The 23,328-nt window shown below is 46.6% G+C and overlaps 1 long non-coding RNA gene across 2 annotated transcripts in view; it reads right to left on the bottom strand.

Moving 5' to 3' along the window:
• Positions 1-2,522: 2,522 nt before the first annotated feature.
• The window catches only part of LOC147093520 (uncharacterized), a 28,832-nt gene continuing 8,026 nt past the window's right edge, over positions 2,523-23,328 (bottom strand). The window contains exons 2-3 of one of the 2 annotated variants that reach the window (XR_015074621.1): positions 8,399-8,493; positions 2,523-2,943 (exon numbers count right to left, since the gene is read on the bottom strand). This is a non-coding gene — a long non-coding RNA (uncharacterized LOC147093520). The remainder of the gene's footprint in view (positions 2,944-8,398; positions 8,494-23,328) is intronic. The other variant, XR_015074620.1, reaches the window with a different exon arrangement.

Below are 23,328 nucleotides of genomic sequence, written 5' to 3'. Positions count from 1 at the left end.
TCCACATTATATTCCATCTGCCATGTTCTCGCCCACTCACTGAGCCTGTCAAGATCCCCTTGAAGCCTCTTCACATCCTCTTCACAACTGACACTGCCACCTAGCTTTGTATCATCAGCAAATTTGGAAATGTTACATTTGGTCCCCTCATCCAAATCATTGATCTAGATTGTGAATAGCTGGGGCCGAAGTACCGATCCTTGCGGCACCCCACTAGTCACAGCCAGCCATCCTGAAAAAGACCCATTTATCCCTACTCTTTGTTTTCTGTCTGTTAACCAATTCTCAATCCATGCTAGTATATTGCCCCCAATTCCATGTGCCCTAATTTTGTTCACCAACCTCTTGTGTGGGACCTTATCGAAGGCCTTCTGAAAATCCAGATACACCACATCTACCGGTTCCCCTTTGTCTACTCCACTAGTTACATCCTCAAAGAACTCCAATAGGTTTGTCAACAGGATTTCCCTTTCATAAATCCATGTTGACTCTGCCCAATCTTACTATTAGTTTCTAAGTGCCCAGTTATTGCATCCTTTATAATAGATTCCAGCATTTTCCCAACTACTGATGTGAAGCTAACAGGTCTGTAGTTCCCCATTTTCTCTCTCCCTCCTTTCTTAAATAGCGGGGTTACATTTGCTATCCTCCAATCTGCAGGAACCGTTCCAGAAGCTATAGAATTTTGGAAGATGACAGCCAATGCGTCCACTATCCCAATGGCCACCTCTTTCAAAACCCTAGGATGTAGGTCATCCGGTCCTTGGGATTTATCGACTTTTAGTCCCATTAATTTTGCTAGTACTGTTTTATTACAAACTAGCTGGAGTGCCAAGCGGTGCCGAGGGTTCTTTGAGGGCATGTTGTTGTTGGAAGAGAGAGAGAGAGAGACTGAGGGGAGCAGAGAGAGACGGGGGGGAGAGAGAGAGAGACTGGGGGGCAGAGAGAGAGAGACTGCGGGGGGAGAGAGAGAGACTGGGGGGAGGGAGAGAGAGAGAGAGACTGGGGGGAGAGAGCGAGAGAGAGATGGGGGAGAGAGAGAGAGAGACTGGGGGGGAGAGAGAGAGAGAGAGACCGGGGGGAGAGAGAGAGAGAGAGACAGGGGGGAGAGAGAGAGAGAGAGACTGGGGGGAAGAGAGAGAGAGAGACCGGGGGGGAAGAGAGAGAGAGAGACTGGGGGAAAGAGAGAGAGAGAGAGAGAGACTGGGGGGGAGAGAGAGAGAGAGAGACGGGGGGAGAGAGAGAGAGAGACTGGGGGGGAGAGAGAGACACGGGGGGGGAGAGAGAGAGAGAGATGGGGAGAGAGAGAGGCAGGGGGAGAGAGAGAGACGGGGGGAGAGAGAGAGAGAGACTCAGGGGGAGAGAGAGAGAGAGACTGGGGAGGGAGAGACTGGGGGGAAGACAGAGAGAGAGACTGGGGGGAAGAGAGAGAGAGAGACTGAGGGAAGAGAGAGAGAGAGAGACTGAGGGGAAGAGAGAGAGATGCGGGAGTGAGAGAGAGAGGCTGGGGGGAAGAGAGAGAGAGAGAGAGACTGGGGGTGTCGAAGTCTCGACTGCCAAGTAAGACTCTTTAAACACAATGTATCGTTATAGACAGGCTTTATTTGCTTGCAAGGGAAGAGTTGTGTAGTCAAGGGCTACATCAGACCTCTTCAAAGAAATAAAGAAGTTGTTCATATTTATACAGTATAGAAACAAACCAAGCTTTCTATGCTACATGACATAGTATGGAATCATACTTGATTACAAAGGCACAGACCTTGCGAATTATTGAAACAGCGTATTCCGGGCTGCGTTAGAATAGCAAACAGAAATACCTCGGGATAATATTAACTAATCCTTTATTATGGGATCCCTCTGTTCCTTCTGTTCCCTCACTATACCAGCTGGACCTGTAGGCCAATGTTTAACTTATCATGTCCTTGGCTAATTGTTTGGTGAATGAGGCTCTTTGTAAGCTTATAATAGATAAGGAGTACGTATGTAGCATTCCTAACTTGTCTCATCCCCTAGAGACTGGTTAGTGAATCATGCTGTCGGCCATTTAAGTTTTTAGTCTATGCCCAGGAAGCCATTTTGTGTCTAAGTGAGAAACTGTACTTCCACATTCTTCCCTTTTGTCCTTACAAGGACAACATAACTGAAATTAACCCTTTTTTTTCGGTCCTCATACCAAATTTAGATTTTAGCCAAGGATACCGACTTCTGTTTTGAACCATCCTCGAGATATACCTGTATTGATGGTTGACCTTATCTAAGATCGTCTTTCGTTTTTGTTTATTCTTAGTGTTTGGGCGTGTATTCTTGTAGGGGTTGAATTGTGTTTGATTTGATTTCAGGTTTATGTCTTTGTGAAGTTCTGCAGCTTATATTAGCCTGCAGTGTTCTAATTTCCCTGCAGCTTATATTAGCCTGCAGGGAAATTAGAACACTGCAGGCTAACATAAGCTGCAGAACTTCACAGAGACATAAACCTGAAATCAAATCAAACACAATTCAACCCCTACAAGAATACACGCCCAAACACTAAGAATAAACAAAAACGAAAGACGATCTTAGATAAGGTCAACCATCAATACAGGTAGGTATTCACGTGTAATTCTCGTTTCTTTCGGGATCTTTCCCCATCTCCTTGGCATATTAGACTCAGTAGTCTGATTAGTATACAAAATATAAGTAACATCTTCATTGTTAGAGTCTTTCAAAATTCAATTGTCTCTATTCGGTGCCTTCTTGCAGTGGGATGCGTGAATCCAGGAAGATCTTTCCTTGACTTTTACGGCTGTGTTTGTAGTCAGGAGCACTTGATATGGTCCTTCAAAGCGTGGTTGTAGACCGTTCTTCCTTTTAAAAACCTTCACGTAGACGTCATCTCCTGGTTTCAAGTCGTGGCACTTTCCCTCTGCTGGACTCGTTTGAGCTTCTTTTACCTGTTGGTGAAAGCTGGAAATACATTTAGTTAATGCAATGCAATAGTTTAGCATAGTCTCGTCCATTTTATGAATGTCCATTTGTTTCACCGTAAATGGTGCTGAGAATGGCAGCCTTAGGGGTCGTCCCATAACAATCTCATATGGAGACAGTCCATTTGTCCTGTTAGTTGCTGCTCGCATTATCATCAATGCTAAGGGTAATAGTTCGACCCATTTAAGTCCAGTTTCATTGCAAAGTTTAGAAAGTTTATTCTTCAGCACTCCATTATGTCTTTCCACCAGTCCTGCGGATTGTGGATGATAACTGCAGTGAAAATGCTGGTTAATCTGCAAAGCTTTACATAGTTCTTTTATAATTGCTCCAGTGAAATGCGATCCTCTGTCGCTTGAAAGCTGCATAGGTATTCCAAACCTGGGTATGACTTCTTTTAACAAGCACTTTGCTACTGTTACAGCATCATTCTTTTTACATGGGAAAGCTTCGACCCATCTTGAAAACATAACTATAATTACTAACACATACTTAAATCCTAAACATGGAGGTAATTCAATAAAATCCATTTGTAAATGTACGAAAGGGCCTGGTGGATTTGGGTGGGAGGCAGCTTGTACCTTCTCTGTCTTGCCTGGATTCATTTCCTGGCAAATGGTGCACCTTTCACTGATTTGTTTTGCAATTGCCGAAATACCTGGTGCATACCATGTTTGATTAATATAGTCTGCCATCCCCCCTTTGCCTGCATGCGTGAAAACATGAACGCATCGGGCAATCCATGGAAGTAAAGATTTTGGAGCCACCATGCGGCCGTCATGGTGAACCCATACCCCTTCAGGCGTTTTAAAGCAAAAATCCCTTGCCCAAGCTAACACTTCGTCCGGGTTAGCCTGTGGCTGAAAGGCTAAAACATCATTAATAGAAGGTGGGTCATTATCTGATTTCTGTTGACGCAAAACAAAGGCTGAGACCAGTGGCCCTGTATCTGACAGAGCGGCTGATTTAGCAGCTCTATCTGATCGCTCGTTACCCAAGGATATCTGATCCTGACTACCTGTATGAGCCTGACATTTAATAACTGAAATCTTAGTGGGGCACACTAGAGCCTTTAAAAGATTATTGATTTGCTCGGCATTCTTAATAGTTGATCCTGAGGAAGTTAGAAATCCCCTTAATTTCCAGATCTGTCCATAATCGTGAGCAACTCCAAAAGCATACCTGGAGTCGGTATAAATGTTAACAGTTTGATCAGTAGCCAATATACAAGCTCTGGTAAGAGCGAAGAGTTCTGCTTGTTGCGCTGAAAATGATTGAGGTAGTGAGAGCGCTTCCACAACTGAATGATCATCAGAAATGGCATACCCAGCCCTAGGTGATCCTTTATCATCCCTAAGGGCCGATCCATCTACGTAGAATACCAAGTCACTATTAGGAACAGGAGTTCCAGATAAATCTGTTCGGGGCTTAGTAGCCAACTGGGTAACCGTGTCACAGCAGTGTGGGATACCGTCCTCTTCTGTGGGTAGCAGCGTGGCTGGATTCAAAACTGAACATCTTTGAATTATGAGATTGGAGTTGGATAACAGTTCAACCTCACATTTGCTGCTACGGGCTGATGTTAGATGCTGAGTGGCGTATTTTGATAACAGTACTTCCACTGAATGTGGTACAAACAAAACAGTTAGGTGATTAAGCGTGATGCCTTGAGCCTGTTGTACAGCGTAATAGGCAGCAGCTAGAATTGGCAGGCATCCAGGCAACCCACGTGCAACGGGATCTAATTGAGTACTGAAATACGCTAAGGGTCGCTGTTTATCCCCGTGGGATTGAGTCAGGACAGATTGAGCAAAACCCGATTTATGATGGACGAAAAGGTTAAACTGTTTCTGATAGTCTGGTAGCCCTAATGCTGGAGCTGATGTAAGGGCTTGTTTAACATTTTCAAAGGCGTCTTCTGCCTTTTTACTCCAGACGAGAGGATCTTCCCCTGTGGGTGCGGAGATATCTAGCAGTGGGCGTACCAGATCTGAATATCCCATGATCCATTGCCTACAGTATCCTGACATGCCGAGAAAATGTTTCAATTGCTGTTTAGTAGTAGGCAAGGGTGCCTCACAAATGGCTTTAATTCTTTCTTGCATCAAAGTTCATGTCCCAAATATTGTACTGTCTCTGACACAAACTGCAGCTTAGAACGTGATATCCTATGTCCTTTTGCCGCTAGGGTGCGTAGCATGATAAGCGAGTCAGTCTGGCATGACTGTGCGTCAGGTGAAGCTATCAGCAAATCATCGATGTATTGGATAAGCGTGGACCCTCCGGTAAAGTGTATGTCTTCTAAATCGCGTTTCAGGCTTTGTGAAAAAATTGTGGGGCTTTCTGTGTAGCCCTGCGGGAGTCTCGTCCAAGTGTACTGTGTTCCTTTGAATGTAAATGCGAACAGGAATTGCGAATCTTGGTGGATAGGGAATACTGGTCAGGATAGTGGCAGGATTTGGCACAACTGGATAAACGGGTAATACTGATTCGTTCACTGCTCTAAGATCCTGCACAAGTCTCCACTTTCCACTTTCTTTCTTTTCTACCGGAAAAATTGGAGTGTTGCATTGACTCTGGGTTGGGACAATTATTCCTTGCTCCAACAAAGAGTTAATGACAGGCTGAATTCCTTGTTCAGCTGCTGTTGAGATCGGGTACTGCGGTCTATGGGGCAATCGAACGGATGGCTTTAATGTGACCTTGTATGGCTGAGCAGTTAGCATTTTGCCAACTTCATTTGTGTGACTGGACCATACCTGTGGTGGGATCTGATCGAGCAGTTGCTCCGTCTCCCGTGGGATAACTTGAGGGGAGCATTCGCGTAAGGGATACATGGTGCATCTGTCAGTAGGTATATACACCTGTAATCCCTTCTCTGAGCAAATTATTGTTGCTTGCATTTTGCACAACAAATCTCTTCCCAAGAGATTCATAGGGGTTTCCTCTGATAGGAGAAAGACATGTTGGCCATGGGAATTATCTGCTTGTATCTCTAGTGGTTGCGACCACGTCATAGTTTGTGAAGATCCGGAGAGCCCTATACATGAGACATTCTGTTCAGTACACGGGGTTCCTCTGGCATATTGCTTTGTCAATATGGAACTAGTAGCTCCTGTGTCGACGAGAAAGGGAACGCTCTTGCCCTGCATTTGTATAGACAGATATGGCTCCTCTCTAGTATTTACTGACACTAAGGGTAACTGCAGGAGGTGGTTAACGTCTGGGGCTGCGTCTCTGCGTCATGCTGAATAATTTTGCACTCCCGTATTTTGAGTTTCCCAAGGATTCCCTGTAGTGAAATTTGCCTGCGGACGATTGTGAAGCTGGGCTTGGGTACTCATATTGTTGGGTGTACCTTCCCAACCTTGATTGTGCGGTGTTGGGTAAGGGCAATTGGCTTTCCAGTGGTCAATCAGACCACAATTAAAACATGTGCTTGTATTTCCTCCTCCGTTCCACTGGCCCCTGCCACCACCACCTCTACCCCTGCCTCTGAATCTACCTCTGTTATATCCTCTACCTCGTCCCCTGTTCTGACCCTGGTAGTAAATATTAGTCTGGGTGGTCGGGGCTGGAGAAGCTGCTTGCTCCATTAACAAAGAAACTTTATTCTTTTGATCTTTATTCCTTTCCTGTATTCCTTTCAAGATTTGTGTCAATTCAGGAATGGGTTTATGTCTCCAGTCAAGGCAAACTAAAGTCAACGGTTCCTTAAGTTCTGTTCTGAGGCCGTTTACAAGGGCATTAATTAAAGGGATTTGATCATTTTCTTTTGTCATACCCGAATGCTGTCCCATAACCGCTTCCATTATTTCCATATAATCCTCAACGTCTTCATCCCTTTTGTGAGTTGTCTCAATTATCTTTGTCCAATTCATCCTTTTTATGGAATTTGACATGCATTATTCTGTACAATTCAGTCCAGAATGCATCATCAGGTAAGGTTTCTGGATTCCAGCCTTGATTTGTTCTATGGTTTTCGAAAAGCTGAAACCTATCCTGGCCTACGCCTTCCGTCAAAAGGCGGTATTTGGTATCTTTTAACCAAGCTCTAAATAGCTGGTCAACATCCACAATGGTGGGCTGGTGGCAGATAATGATACTTTTGAGTTCATTAATTGCCTTTTCTAAGTTCTCTGTGGGATCGGGTAATTCATGAATTATTGTCCTAAGCACACCAGCTGTCCATGAGCGGTGGACAGCGACTGGAGCTCCGTCAACATTGTGGACATTGGGGAAACGTCTGCGTGGAAAAGCACCAATTCGTTCAGCTCCTCCTTGGTTTGATTGACTGGCAGTCACAGACCTAGTGTTGGGTCTGTTCTCCTGCCTTGCAGCACCGGGGTCAGGTGGTTCAGCAGCTGGTGCGGCTGGTTGTTGTGCTTCGTAGTCAGGAGGTGGGGCTGGTCTTCTGAACCATCCCTCATCCTCGTCATTACTGGAATGAGTCGTGGGAAGGGGAGGATATTCACAAGGAGGGGCGGTGGGCTTCGGGATTTGTCTTAAAGGCATTAGTGTAATCTCTTCTTGTTTAGTCAATTTATTCATTAGATCTCTTTTCTTATTTTTGTTCTCAATTTTGCTAGTTAATATGCTGCGCTCTTTACGTTTTTCTGCTTCCCTTTTCCAGTCTGAGAAGGCAGACCAATTTATTGATTTTGCACCCCTTCTACGTGGGTCTCTGCCTGCTAGGCAGTTTTCTAGACACGTGATTCTATCTAGATTGAATGTACCATCCACGGGGAAAGGGTGTCTATCTTTCTTTGTCCATCTAGCCCACTTAGGTAAATCATTTGTGGATATCTGACCATAGTAGGTAAAGACATAAGAAGCGGGAGTTCCCTTTTCTGGGATCTTGCTCTGTGCAGCTCCCATCTTAGTTTGTTTGGTGTGTTTTTTTTTTAAACTAGGCTCTCTTCTTCTAGATCGCAAGTTTCACCCCTTACCCCCTCACGATTATTACTGACTGTCCAAAGGACCACAAGTGATGAAAAATAACAAGTAATAACAACCGTCAAAGAAAAGATAAGCAATGCAGCTGCCCAAACAGGCAAACAGACCAAATATTCAGACATTTATCTTATACTTTAAACTAAACAAATAGCCAATTCTCAGTTTGCGTTGTACGCCACTACAAGCTGAGTCCTTAACGTTTAACTTATACTTTATGTGAGAGTTTTCTGTCTTAATGTTGTCAATAGTCAACAAAAATGGAAAACAATATAGAATCCTTATGCTTTATTGCGAGGGGCTTGAACCCTCGTAGAAGGTATCTCAATGGAGAAAAATCCTGAGCCTGATAATACAGATCTTAAAAAATTACAGTGACAATTCTCAAACGATACTTTCTGCCGCGGGACTCAGCCCCAGCTCAAGGGACCCACCCTTGATCAAGGGACCCACCCTTGATACTGCAGTTTTAATTTGGTACCTTATCTGTCTGCGACTCAGCCCTGTCGACTTTCCTTTTGCCTTCTTTGCCCGATACTTTTTCTTTAAAGACTTGAGTTGTCAGTATTCTCCTCCCTTCAGTGGTCAACAATAAAAGAAGCAAATGTTACAGAATTCAACTCAACTCTAAAACATGAGTCTTAACTAGATCGCAGTACTCCCGTCGGAAGAAACAGACCACACCAACATAATATCGAATGAGAAATTCTTTTATGTGAAAAAATCACTGTGGCCATTCAAGATCTGTCATTAGAGATTCACGATGCCCTTGTCCGTGATTTACCGAAAGGCAGCAAGCGATCTCGGTGGAACCTCCAAGTTATACTGTCGAAGTCTCGACTCCCGAGTAAGACTCTTAAACACAAAGTATCGTTAACAACAGGCTTTATTTGCTTGCAAGGGAAGATTTGTGTAGACAAGGGCTACATCAGACCTCTTCCACGTAATACAGGAGTTGTAGTATATTTATACAGTACAGAAGCAAAACAGGCTTTCTATGCCACATGACATAGTATTGAATCATAACTGATTACAAAGGCACAGACCTTGCGAATTATTGAAACAACGTATTCCGGGCTGCGTTAGAATAATGAACGGAAATACCTTGGGATAAGATTAACTAATCCTTTATTATGGGATCTCTCTGTTCCCTCTGTTCTCTCACTGTACCAACTGGGCCTGTGGGCTGATGTTTACCTTATCATGTCCTTGGCTGTTTGTTTCGTAAAGGAGGCTCCTTGTTAAGCTTATCACAAACAAGGAGTATGTATATAGCATTCCTAAATTATCTCGTTCCCTTGAAACATGATTAGTGAATCATGCTGTTGGCCATTTTAAATTTTAAATGGATTTCGTTCTATGCTCAGGAAGCCATTTTATGTCGAAATGAGAAACTGTACTTCCACATTAGTTTGGGGATTGAAACAGGGCTGTGGGGAGAGAGCGGGGCATTGGGATTAGTTTCGGATTGATACAGGGCTATGAGGAGAGATCGGGGCAGTGGGATTAGTTTGAGATTGATACAGGGCTTTCGGGAGAGAGCGGGGCATTGGGAATAGTTTGGGATTGATACAGGACTATCGGGAGGGATTGGGGCAGTGTGATTAGTTAGGGATTGATACAGGGCTATGGGGAGAGAGCGGGGCAGTGGGATTAGTTTGGGATTGATACAGGGCTATGGGGAGAGAGCGGGGCAGTGTTATTTGTTTGGGATTGATACAGGACTATGGGGAGAGAGCAGGGCAGTGGAATTAGTTTGGGATTGATACAGAGCTATGTGGAGAAAGTGGGGCAGTGGGATTAGTTTGGGGATTGATACAGGGCTATGGGGTGAGAGCGGGGCAGTGTCATTAGTTTGGGATTGATACAGGGCTATGGGGAGACAGTGGGGCAGTGTGATTAGTTTGGGATTGATACAGAGCTCTGGGGAGAGTGGGGCAGTGGGATTAGTTTGGGGATTGATACAGGGCTATGGGGTGAGAGCGGGGCAGTGTCATTAGTTTGGGATTGATACAGGGCTATGGGGAGACAGTGGGGCAGTGTGATTAGTTTGGGATTGATACAGGGCTATGGGGAGAGAGCGGGGCAGTTATTTGTTTGGGATTGATACAGGACTATGGGGAGAGAGCAGGGCAGTGGGATTAGTTTGGGATTGATACAGAGCTATGTGGAGAAAGTGGGGCAGTGGGATTAGTTTGGGGATTGATACAGGGCTATGGGGTGAGAGCGGGGCAGTGTCATTAGTTTGGGATTGATACAGGGCTATGGGGAGACAGTGGGGCAGTGTGATTAGTTTGGGATTGATACAGAGCTCTGGGGAGAGAGTGGGGCAGTGGGATTAGTTTGGGGATTGATACAGGGCTATGGGGTGAGAGCGGGGCAGTGTGATTAGTTTGGGATTGATACAGGGCTATGGGGAGACAGTGGGGCAGTGTGATTAGTTTGGGATTGATACAGGGCAATCGGGAGAGAGCGAGGCATTGGGAATAGTTTGGGATTGATACAGGGCTATTGGGAGAAACTGGGGCAGCGTGATTAGTTTGGCATTGATACAGGGCTATGGGGACAGAGCGGGTCATTGGGATTAGTTTGCGATTGATACAGGGCTATCGGGAGAGAGCGGGACAGTGGGATTAGTTTAGGATTTATACAGGGCACTCGGGAGTGAGCGGGGCAGTGGGATTAGTTTCGGATTGATACAGGGCTATGTGGAGTGAGCGGGGCAGTGGGATTATTTTGGGGATTGATACAGGGCTATGGGGAGAGAGCGGGGCAGTGTGATTAGTTTGGGGATTGATACAGGGCTATGGGGAGAGAGCGGGCAGGCGGATTAGTTTTGGGATTGATACAGGGCTATGGGGTGAGAGTGGGGCAGTGTGATTAGTTTGGATTGATACAGGGCTTTGGGGAGAGAGCGGGGCAGTGTGATTAGTTTGGGATTGATACAGGTCTATGGGGAGAGAGCGGGGCAGTTGGATTATTTTGGGATTGTTACAGGGCTATGGGGTAGAGCGGGGCAGTGGGATTAGTTTGGGATTGATACAGGGCTATTGGGAGAGATCGGGGCAGTGTGATTAATTCGGGATTGATACAGGGTTATCGGGAGAGAGCGAGGCATTGGGAAAAGTTTGGGATTGATACAGGGCTATGGGGAGAGAGCAGGTCAGTGTGATTAGTTTGGGATTGATACAGGGCTGTCGAGAGAGAGCGGGGCAGTGGTATTAGTTTGGGATTGATACAGGGCTATTGGGAGAGAGCGAGGCATTGGGAAAAGTTTGGGATTGATACAGGGCTATCTGTAGAGAGCGGGGCAGTGGCATTAGTTTGGGATTGATACAGGGCTAAGGGGAGAGAGCGCGGCAGTGTGATTAGTTTGGGATTGATACAGGACTATGGGGAGAGAGCGGCGCAGTGGGATTAGTTTGGGGATTGATACAGGGCTATGGATAGAGAGCGGGGCAGTGGGATTAGTTTGGAGAATGATACAGGGCTATGTGGAGAGCGGGGCAGTGGGATTTGTTTGGATATAACACAGGGCTATGGGGAGAAAGCAGGGCAGTGGGCTTACATTGGGGTTTGATACAGGGCTATGGGGAGAGAGCGGGGCAGTGGGATTTGTTTGGGATTGATACAGGGCTATGGGGAGAAAGCAGGGCAGTGGGATTAGTTTGGGATTGATACAGGGCTATCGGGAGAGATCGGGGCAGTGGGATTAGTTTGGGATTGATACAGGCCTATCGGGAGAGAGCGAGGCATTGGGAAAAGTTTGAGATTGATACAGGGCTATCGGGAGAGAGCGGGGCAGTGGCATTAGTTTGAGATTGATACAGGGCTAGGGGAGTAAGCGGGGCATTGCGATTAGTTTGGGATTGATGCAGGGCTATGGGGTTTTGTATATTCCACATGTCCTGTGCTTGAAATCTCTGACATTGGCCAGACAATTTTTCAGCATTTCATTGTCTTGGGCTGTTTACTATGAACACCTTTACCTGTTTCTGATCTACACAGGATGCAACAGATCAGAAAAACCTCCATTCAACCATGCGATTCCTGTCTCTGCAAAGACATCATACTGTTCCACAATGCAGGAATGTCGCAAAAAGCTTTTGATAGCTGAGAACAACTTTAACCATTCAAACCTTTCAGGTAAAGAAGCTTCTAGATTCCGAGCCACAAATTGAATCGTTTAAGGCATAAAGAATGTCACAGAAATGTGATTTATTGCTGTTACTTTACAATTTACAAATATACACACAATTTGTGTCACTGAATTATAAACAAAAAGCAGGCAAAGCTATGACTTAACAGAAAAAAACAATTGTTTTTCTTCTTGGACAGCAAAACCAGTCAGACTGACTTGCAAATGTTTACTGATATGTTGACATAAAGATTTATAATTTACCAATTTCGCTTCTAATGTTTTTCTCTCAAACATTCTCCACAATATTAATCCCTGCTCTTGTCACAAGGAGTGTTGAATTATTTTAGGTACTTCGCAATTAAAAGCAGGATACAAACTTCATTATACTCACAAATTTTAATCTCCTATTTCAAACATTCAAACCAAATCGAAGTGTACGTTATCACTTTAATCAAAGTATTTTCTGTGTCTCTCTCAATAAACAAAGAGTGGTTTCTTCTAAATTAGCTTCCGGCAATTTTTATACATCATTACATAACTCTTGCTTCAATTAACACTCCACTAAATGTATAAGAGGATATCTATATTTACGTTATTCCTGCGACTTGTTAGGACTATCGAATGACAGACATTATAAAATGGTTTGTGTTTTTCCCCTTTCTTGGTTCTCTTCCTAAATGTCTTAATGGTATATTTTTAAAAAGTCATTAAAAAGTAATATGTAACTCCTACAAATCCTCCCCTACCTTCCCCCTCCTCAACACCATGATTGCATGTTTGTGTAAAGCTACTCACTTCAGGCAATCACTCAAAATCAAATCTTGATATATTTCAATTTGAAAACATTTTAACCATTTCAGAGCATTTGGACTTCAAGACCTGGTTGAAACTTGTTTAGATGAGGGGAAAATTGGCTTTTGCTTCAGTCTCTTCCAAAATCATGCTCGAAACTTAGGGGGAGAAAGTGTTTCTTACACTCATTTTTGGTGAAATGTTCATTAAAAATCTTTAAATTCTTTCAAGTCTCACTGCAGCTTTGACAGAAGAAGTTGCTCCAAGTTTCTCTTTCCCCCTTCAATGCTGTCGTTAAACATCCGACAAACTAAAGTCTAATTCCAAACGGAGCTCCAATCAGAAAGTGAATAAAGTGGTTAAACTTCCTAAGAAGGCGGCGAGGTTATCTATCCCCAGCCTTGGAGATGAGCTGGGATCAGTTTTTGGAGATGTTGTTTCCTCTTTTTCTGTTGCCGCTCCCTCCGTCTCTCAGACTCTGAGGTACAAACTGGGGCACAAACTATTTCCCTTTCTCGCAACATGATTTAAATAACCCTGGCTGATTTCCCTCTCTCTGTAACCCAGAGGTCACTGGGCAGTGATCAGGAGCATGAACCCTGGCTGATTTCCCCTCTCTCTCTAACCCAGGGCTCACTGGACTGTGATCAGGAGCAGGAACCCTGGCTGATTTCGCCTCTCTCTCTAACCCAGGGGTCACTGGACTGTGATCAGGAGCAGGAACCCTGGCTGATTTAACCTCTCTCTAACCAAGGGGTCACTGGATAGTGATCAGGAGCAGGAACCCTGGCTGATTTCCCTCTCTCTCTAACCCAGGGGTCACTGGGCAGTGATCAGGAGCATGAACCCTGGCTGAAATCCCCTCTCTCCGGGCGGCACGGTGGCATAGTGGATAGCACTGTTGCCTCACAGCACCAGGGATCCTGATTCGAATCTGCCTCGGGTGACTGTCTGTGTGGGGTTTGCACATTCTCCCCGTGTTTGCGTGGGTTTTCTCCGGGTGCTCCGGTTTCCTCCCACAGTCCAACGATGTGCGGGTTAGGATGATTGGCTATGATAAATTGACCCTTAGTGTTAGGGAGGTTAAATACATGGGGTTACGGGGATCGGGTGGGTTATGTGTCGGTGCAGGCTCGATGGGCCGAAATGGCCTCTATCTGCACTGTGGGGTTTCTGTGTTTCTGTGTGTTTCTCTCTAACACAGGGGTCACTGGACTGTGATCAGGAGCAGGAACCCTGGCTGATTTCACATGTCTCTCTAACCCAGGGGTCACTGGGCAGTGATCAGGAGCAGGAACCCAGGCTGATTTCCCCTCTCTCTAACCCAGGGGTCACTGGACAGTGATCAGGAGCATGAACCCTGGCTGATTTCCCTCTCTCTCTAACCCAGGGGTCACTGGGCAGTGATCAGGAGCAGGAACCCTGGCTGATTTCCCCACTCACTAACCCAGGGGTCACTGGATAGTGATCAGGAGCATGAACCCTGGCTGATTTCCCTCTCTCTCTAACCCAGGGGTCACTGGATAGTGATCAGGAGCAGGAACCCTGGCTGATTTCCCCTCTCTATAACCCAGGGGTCACTAGATAGTGATCAGGAGCGTGAACCCTGGCTGATCTCCCCTCTCTCTCTAACCCAGGGGTCACTGGACTGTGATCAGGAGCAGGAACCCTAGCAGATTTCACCTCTCTCTCAAACCCAGGGCTCACTGGACAGTGATCAGGAGCACGAACACTGGCTGAGCTCCCCTCTCTCTAACCCAGGGGTCACTGGACAATGATCAGGAGTATGAACCCTGGCTGGTTCCCACTCTCTCTAACTCAGGGATCACTGGATAGTGATCAGGAGCTGGAACCCGGGCTGATTTCCCCTCTCTCTAACCCAGGGGTCACTGGACAGGGAGCAGGAATCCTGGCTGATTCCCCCTCTCTCTAACCCAGGGGTCACTGGATAGTGATCACGAGCTGGAACCCTGGCTGATTTCCCCTCTCTCTAACCCAGGGGTCACTGGACAATGATCAGGAGCAGGAACCCTGGCTGATTTCCCCTCTCTCTCTAACCCAGTTATCACTGGACAGTGATCAGGAGCAGGAACCCTGGCTGATTTCCCCTCTCTCTAGCCCAGGGGTCACTGGATAGTGATCAGGAGCATGAACCCTGCCTGATCTCCCCTCTCTCTTTAACCCAGTGGTCACTGCACTGTGATCAGGAGCAGGAACCCTGGCTGATTTCACCTGTCTCTCTAACCCAGGGGTCACTGGAATGTGATCAGGAGCAGGAACCCCGGCTGATTTCCCCCTCTCTCTAAACCAGGGGTCACTGGGCAGTGATCAGGAGCAGGAACCCTGGCTGATTTCCCCTCTCTCTAACCCAGGGGTCACTGGGCAGTGATCAGGAGCAGGAACCCTGGCTGATTCCCCTCTCTCTCTAAACCAGGTGTCACTGCACAGTGATCACGAGCAGGAACCCTGGCTGGTTCCCCCTCGATCTAACTCCGGGGTCACTGGACTGTGATCAGGAGCATGAACCCTGGCTGACTTCCCTCTCTCTCTAAACAAGGGGTCACTGGGCAGTGATCAGGAGCATTTACCCTGGCTGGTTCCCCCTCTCTCTAACTCAGGGGTCACTGGATAGTGATCAGGAGCTGGAACCCGGGCCGATTTCCCCCCTCTCTAACCCAGGGTCACTGGACAGTGATCAGGAGCACGAATCCTGGCTGATTTCCCCTCTCTCTAACCCAGGGCTCACTGGACAGTGATCAGGAGCAGGAACCCTAGCTGATTTCCCCTCTCTCTAACCCAGGGGTCACTGGACAATGATCAGGAGCAGGATCCCTGGATGATTTCCCCTCTCTCTCTAACCCAGTGGTCACTGGACAGTGATCAGGAGGTGGAACCCTGGCTGATTTCCCAACTCACTAACACAGTTTTCACTGGACAGTGATCAGGAGCAGGAACCCTGGCTGATTTCCCCTCTCTCTAACTCAGGGGTCACTGGGCAGTGACCGGGAGCACGAACCCTGGCTGATTTCCCCTTTATCTCTAACCCAGGGGTGACTGGGCAGTGATCAGGAGCAGGAAACCTGTCTGGTTTCCCTCTCTCTCTAACCCAGGAGTCACTGGGCAGTGATCAGGAGCAGGAACCCTGGCTGATTTCCGTCTCTCTCTAACCCAGGGGTCACTGGACAATGATCAGGAGCAGGAACCCTGGCTGATTTCCCCACTCTCTAACACAGGGGTCACTGGATAGTGATCAGGAGCATGAACCCTGGCTGATTTCCCCTCTCTCTCTAACCCAGGGGTCACTGGGCTGTGACCAGGAGCAGGAACCCTGGCTGATATCACCTGTCTCTCTAAACCAGGGGTCACTGGACTGTGATCAGGAGCAGGAACCCTGGCTGATTTCCCCTCTCACTAACCCAGGGGTCACTGGACAGTGATCAGGAGCATGAATCCTGGCTGATTTCCCCTCTCTCTAACCCAGGGGTCACTGGGCAATGATCAGGAACTGGAACCCTGGCTGATTTCCCCTCTCTCTCTAACACAGGGGTCACTGGACAGTGATCAGGAGCAGGAACCCAGGCTGATTTCCCCTCGCTCTCTAACCCAGGTGTCACTTGGCAGTGAACAGGAGCATGAACCCTCACTGATTTCCCTCTCTCTCTAACCAGGGGTCACTGGGCTGTGATCAGGAGCAGGAACCCTGGCTGATTTCCTTCTCTCTCTAACCCAGGTGTCACTTGGCAGTGAACAGGAGCATGAACCCTCACTGATTTCCCTCTCTCTCTAACCAGGGGTCACTGGGCTGTGATCAGGAGCAGGAACCCTGGCTGATTTCCTTCTCTCTCTAACCCAGGGGTCACAGGGCAGTGATCAGGAGCAGGAACCCTGGCTGATTTCCCCTCTCACTAACCCAGGGATCACTGGGCAGTGATCAGGAGCAGGACCCCTGGCTGATTTCCCCTCGCACTAACCCAGGGATCACTGGACAGTGATCAGGAGCACAAACCCTTGCTGATTTCCCCTCTATCTATAACCCAGGCGTCACTGGACATAGATCAGGAGCATGAACCCTGGCTGATTTCCCCTCTATCTCTAACCCAGGTGTTACTTGACAGTGATCAGGAGCACGAACCCTGGCTGATTTCCCCTCTCTCTAACTCAGGGGTCGCTGGGCATTGATCAGGAGCAGGAACCCTGGCTGATTTCCCCTCTCTCTAACTCAGGGGTCACTGGACAGTGATCAGGAGCAGGAACCCTGGCTGATTTCCCTCTCTCTCTAACCCAGGTGTCACTGGGCAGTGATCAGGAGCAGGAACCCTGGCTGATTGCCCCTCTCTCTAACCCAGGGGTCACTGGTCAGTGATCAGGAGCAGGAACCCTGGCTGATTTCCCTCTCTCTCTAACCCAGGAGTCACTGGGCAGTGATCAGGAGCAGGAACCCTGGCGGATTTCCCCTCTCTCTAACCCAGGGGTCACTGGGCAGTGATCAGGAGCAGGAACACTGGCTGATTTCCCCTCTCTCTAACCCAGGGGTCACTGGGCAGTGATCAGGAGCAGGAACCCTGTCTGATTTCCCATCTCTCTAACTCAGGGGTCACTGGACAGTGATCAGGAGCAGGAATCCTGGCTGATTTCCCCTCTCTCTAACACAGAGGTCACTGGATAGTGATCAGGAGCGGGATAAGCTTGGGATTGATCCGGGGCTATGGGGAGTGAGCGTGGCAGTGGGATTAGTTTGTGTTTGATACAGGGCTAGAGGAGAGAGCAGGGCAGTGGGACTAGTTTGGGATTGATACAGGGCTACGAGGAGATAGCGGTGCAGTGGGATTAGTTTGGATATAACACAGGGCTATGGGGAGAAAGCGGGGCAGTGGGCTTACGTTGGGGATTGATACAGGGCTATGGGGAGAGAGCGGGGCAGTGGGATTTGTTTGGATATAACACAGGGCTATGGGGAGAAAGCGGGGCAGTAGGCTTACATTGGGGATTGATACAGGGCTATGGGGAGAGAGCGGGGCAGTCGGATATGTTTGGAAATAACACAGGGCTATGGGGAGAAAGCAGGACAGTGGGCTTAAGTTGTGGATTGATACAGGGCTATGGGGAGAGCGCGGGGCAGTGGGATTAGTTTGGATATGACACAGGGCTATGGGGAGAAAGCGGGCAGTGGGATTTGTTTGGATATAACACAGGGCTATGGGGAGAAAGCGGGCAGTGGGATTTGTTTGGATATAACACAGGGCTATGGGGAGAGAGCAGGGCAGTGGAAATAGTTTGTGATTGATACAGGGCTATGGGTAGAAAGCGGGGCAGTGGGATTAGTTGGTGATTGATACAGGGCTATGGGCAGAGAGTGAGGCAGAGAGATTAGTTTACATAAGAACATAAGAACATAAGAAATAGGAGCCGGAGTAGGCCAATCGGCCCCTCGAGCCTGCTCCGCCATTCAATAAGATCATGGCTGATCTGATCCTAACCGCCAATCCACTATCACAGAACCATTTCCTGAATCTAACAGAATTAGACACACAAAATAGGAGCAGGATCAGGCGACACGGCCCCTGGGCCCGCTCCGCTACCCACAGGGCCATGACTGATCCGAACCTAGACTCATGTCCAAATTCCTGCCCGCTGCCCGTAACCCTTAATTCCCTTTACTTCTAGGAAACTGTCTATTTCTGTTTTAAATTTATGTAATGATGTAGCTTCTACAGCTATTTGGGGCAGCATATTCCATGGACCTACCACCCTCTGAGTGAAGTAGTTCCTCCTCATCTCAGTTTTGAAAGAGCAGCCCCTTATTCTAAGACTATGCCCCCTAGTTCTAGTTTCACCCATCATCGGGAACATCTTCCCCGCATCCACCCGATCCGACCCCTTCACAATCTTATATGTTTCAATAAGATCGCCTCTCATTCTTTGAACTCCAATGAGTAGAGTCCCAAACTACTCAACCTGTCCTCATATGTCCATCCCCTCATCCCCGGGATTAACCGAGTGAACCTTCTTTGTACTGACTCGAGAGCAAGTATGTCCTTTCTTAAGTACGGACACCAAAACTGTACGCAGTATTCCACGTGCGGCCTCACCAATACCTTGTACAACTGAAGCAATACCTCCCTATTTTTATATACTATCCCCCTAGCAATGAAAGCCAACATTCCATTGGCCTTCTTAATCACTTGCTGCACCTGCATACTAACCTTTTGAGTTTCGTGCACCAGGACCCCCAGATCCCTTTGTACTTCAGTACATTCAGGTTTCTTGCCATTAAGGTAATAACTTGCTCTACGATTTTTCCTACCAAAGTGCATAACCTCACACTTTCCAGTATTGTATTCCATCTGCCAAATCTCTGCCCACTTACTTTGCCTGTCGATGTCCCCTTGCAGGTTTATTATGTCCTCCTCACTCACTACTTTCCCTCCCATCTTAGTGTCATCTGCAAACTTTGATATGTTACACTCGGTCCCCTCCTCCAAATCGTTAATATAGATTGTAAAGAGTTGGGGACCCAGCACTGACCCCTGCGGAACACCACTAGTTACTGATTGCCAGTCTGAGAATTAACCATTTATCCCAAATCTCTGCCTTCTCTTAGATAGCCAATCATCTATCCATGCCAGAATATTACCCCCAATCCCGTGATTTACTATCTTAAGCAATAATCTTCTGTGTGGCACCTTGTCAAATGCCTTTTGGAAGACTAAATATACTACGTGCACTGGTTCCCCTTTATCCACCCTATACGTTATTTCCTCAAAGAACTCCAGCAAATTTGTCAAACATGACTTCCCCTTCATAAAACCATGCTGACTTTGTCCTATTAAATTATGATTATCCAAATGTCCTGTTACTATCTCATTAATAATGGACTCCAAAATTTTACCTACCACAGATGTTAGGCTAACCGGTCTATAGTTTCCAGCCTTCTGTCTACTGCCCTTTTTAAATAAGTGTGTTACATTAGCAGTTTTTCAGTCTGCTGGGACCTTTGCCGAGTCCAGGGAGTTTTGGAAAATTATTACCAATGCATCCACAATCCCTACCGCCACTTCCCTCAAGACCCTCGGATGTAAGCCATCAGGTCCAGGTGATTTATCCGCCTTGAGTCCCATTATTTTACGAGTACCACTTCCTTAGTGATTTTGATCGTGTTTAGCTCCTCCCCCCCTTTAGCCCCCTGTTTGTCCAGTGTTGGGATATTCTTAGTGTCTTCTACTGTAAAGACTGATGTAAAATATTCATTCAGTGTTTTTGCCATCTCCATATTTCCCACCATTAATTTCCCGGTCTCATCCTCTAAGGGACCAACATTTACTTTAGCCACCCTTTTTCTTTTTATATACCTGTAAAAACTCTTACTATCTGTTTTTATATTTTTTGCTAATTTACTTTCATAATCTATCTTCCCTTTCTTGATCAATCTTTTTGTTATTTTTTGCTGTCTTTTAAAGTTTTCCCAATCCTCTACCCTCCCACTAGTTTTGGCTACCTTATATGCCCTTGTTTTTAGTCGAATACTATCCTTAATTTCTTTACTTAGCCACGGATGGCTGTCTTTTCTTTTACACCCTTTTCTTCTCAGTGGAATATATATTTTTTGGAAGTTGTAAAATAACTCATTGAATGTACACCACTGATCATGTATCGTCTTACCCTTTAATCTATTTTCCCAATCCACTCTACTCAATTCCGCTCTCATACCTTCATAGTCTCCTTTATTCAAGCTTAGCACGCTTGTTTGAGATCCAACCTTCTCACCCTCTAATTGAATATGGAATTCAACCATGTTATGGTCACTCATTCCAAGGGGATCCTTTACTAGGACATTTTTAATTAATCCCGTCTCGTTACACAGGACCAGATCTAAGGTTACTTGCCCCCTGGTCGGTTCAGTTACATACTGCTCAAGAAACCCATCCCTAATACATTCAATGAACTCATCCTCAAGGCTGCTCTGCCCAATTTGATTTGCCCAATTAATATGATAGTTGAAATCCCCCATAATTATTGATGTTCCCTTATTACAAGCCTCAACTATTTCCTGATTGATACTCCATCCAACAGAGTTGCCACTGTTCGGAGGCCTATAGACTACGCCCACTAATGTTTTTTCCCCTTATTATTCCTTACCTCCACCCAAACTGTTTCATTATCCTGATCTTTTGACCCAATATCATTTCTCTGTATTACAGTGATTCCTTCCTTTATTAACATAGCCACCCCACCTCCCCTTCCTTCCTGCCTGTCCTTCCTGATCGTTAAATAACCTGGTATGTTTAATTCCCAGGCATTGTCACCCTGCAGCCATGTTTCTGTAATGGCCACAAGATTATACCCATATGTACTTATTTGTGCCATTAACTCATCTATTTTGTTACGAATGCTACGTGCATTCAGATAGAGAACTTTCAAAGATGTTTTGTGACACTTATTTCCTGCTATTGCCCTTTTTATTACTTTACCTTTTACTCCATATCTTCTGCCCCTTCCTGACACGCTCTGGTTTTTAATTTCCCCACTGCTACCTAAGTCTATGACCTTCTCTGTTGTCATTTTTTTATTTGCTCTCTAGGAACCTCCCCCCCCGCTAGTTAGTTTCAAGCCCTCTCTACAGCCCTAGTTATATGATCCGCAAGGACTCTAGTCCCAGCACTGGCCAAGTGAAACCCGTCCCAGCGGAACAGCTCCCTCCTGCCCCAGTACTGGTGCCAGTGGCCCAGGAAGCAAAACCCATTTCTACCACACCAGTCTTTGAGCCACGCAATTAACTCTCTAATTTTATTTGTCCTAGTTTGGAATTGATGCAGGGCTATCTGGAGAGAGAGAGGCATTGGGAAAATTTTGGGATTGATGCAGGGCTATGGGGAGAGAGTGGGGCAGTGGGATTAGTTTGGGATTGTTTCAGGGCTATGGGGGAGAGCAGGGCAGTGGGATTAGTTTGGGATCAAGACAGAGCTATGGGGGGAGAGCGAGGCAGTGGGATTAGTTTGGGATTGATACAGGTCTATGGGGAGAGAGCGGGGCAGTGGGATTAGTTTGGTGATTGATACAGGGCTATGGGGAGAAAGCGGGGCAGTGGGATTAGTTTGCTGATTGATACAGGGCTATGGGGAGAGAGCGCGGCAGTGGGATTAGGCTGTGGACTGATACAGGGCTATGGGGAGAGAGCGGGGCACTGGGATTACGTTGGGGTTGATAAAGGGCTAACAGGAGAGAGCAGGGCAGTGAGATTAGTTTGGGACTGAGACAGAGGGTTGTCAAGTAGCTGTTCCCAGCCCACTTTGGACAGATCCTGCCTTATCATATTAAAATCGGCCTGTTGTTTGCTAAATTTCCCCACTGAACTCATTGTCAGTCTGCTTTATCAAAACATGCCTGGATCTCCTGGCATGTTTCAATACTGAACCTCGGTAGATTAAACAAAAGTGGTGAGCCTGTGGAATTCCCTGCCACAGAGGGCTGTGAAGGCTAATTCAATAAATATTTTCAAGAGAGAATTGGATATATTTCTGAAGGCTAAGGGGATTAAGGGTTACGGAGAAAAGGCGGGGACGGGGTACTGAACTGGTAAGATCAGCTAAGATCTCAGACGAAGATCAGCCATGATCTCATTGAATGGCGGAGCAGGCTCGAAGGGCCGAATGGCCTACTCCTGTTCCTATCTCTATGTTTCTATGTTTCTATGTTCCCGTGATTTGAATAATGCAGAGGAGGGATTCACATGTGGATGAATGTTGGTCTGCAGATATCTGGGTAAACCTTAGAAAAATGAAGCAAATAAAAGACAATTAAAGTCTATTCTGGGTATTCTTACTGAGATTTGAATGCATTTTAGGCCGTGAGACTCACTGTCTTATACACAGGAGTGAAGGATTACATCAAGCAAAGATAATGGATCTGAAATCATGGTCTCCGTATCAACAACTTAGGCCTTGGTAGAGGCCCCGCAAGTTGCATGTTTCCGTCTGCACTGTGTATGCGCTGAATCCGCGGACTTGCAATCTGTCAAGGATTGCTAGAGAATCGATAGAGTAAAGCTCTCTTTAAACCAGCACATCAAAAACTCCCAGGGCAGGAACAACACGCTTAGATACAGAGTGAAGCTCCCTCTACACTGTCCCACCAAACACTCCCAGGGCTATGGGGAGAGAACGTGGCAGTGGGGTTAGTTTGGGAATGATGCAGGGCTCTGGGCAGAGAGTGGGGCAGAGAGATTAGTTTGGATTGATGCAGGGCTATCGGGAGAGAGAGAGGCATTGGGAATAGTTTGGGATTGATACAGGACTATCGGGAGAGATCGGGGCAGTGTGATTAGTTTGGGATTGATACAGGGCTATCGGGAGAGAGCGGGGCATTGGGAATAGTTTGGGATTGATACAGGACTATCGGGAGAGATCGGGGCAGTGTGATTAGTTTGGGATTGATGCAGGGCTATGGGGAGAGAGCGGGGCTGTGGGATTAGTTTGCGATTG

The sequence above is a fragment of the Somniosus microcephalus genome, unplaced genomic scaffold, assembly GCF_052327205.1.
Source record: "Somniosus microcephalus isolate GS21.2 unplaced genomic scaffold, FLI_Smic_1.0 unresolved_chr1, whole genome shotgun sequence".
In the NCBI taxonomy this organism is placed as follows: Eukaryota; Metazoa; Chordata; class Chondrichthyes; order Squaliformes; family Somniosidae; genus Somniosus; species Somniosus microcephalus.
The sequence above is the reverse complement of the archived record's forward strand: the minus strand, read 5'-3'. Positions and strand labels throughout refer to the sequence as shown.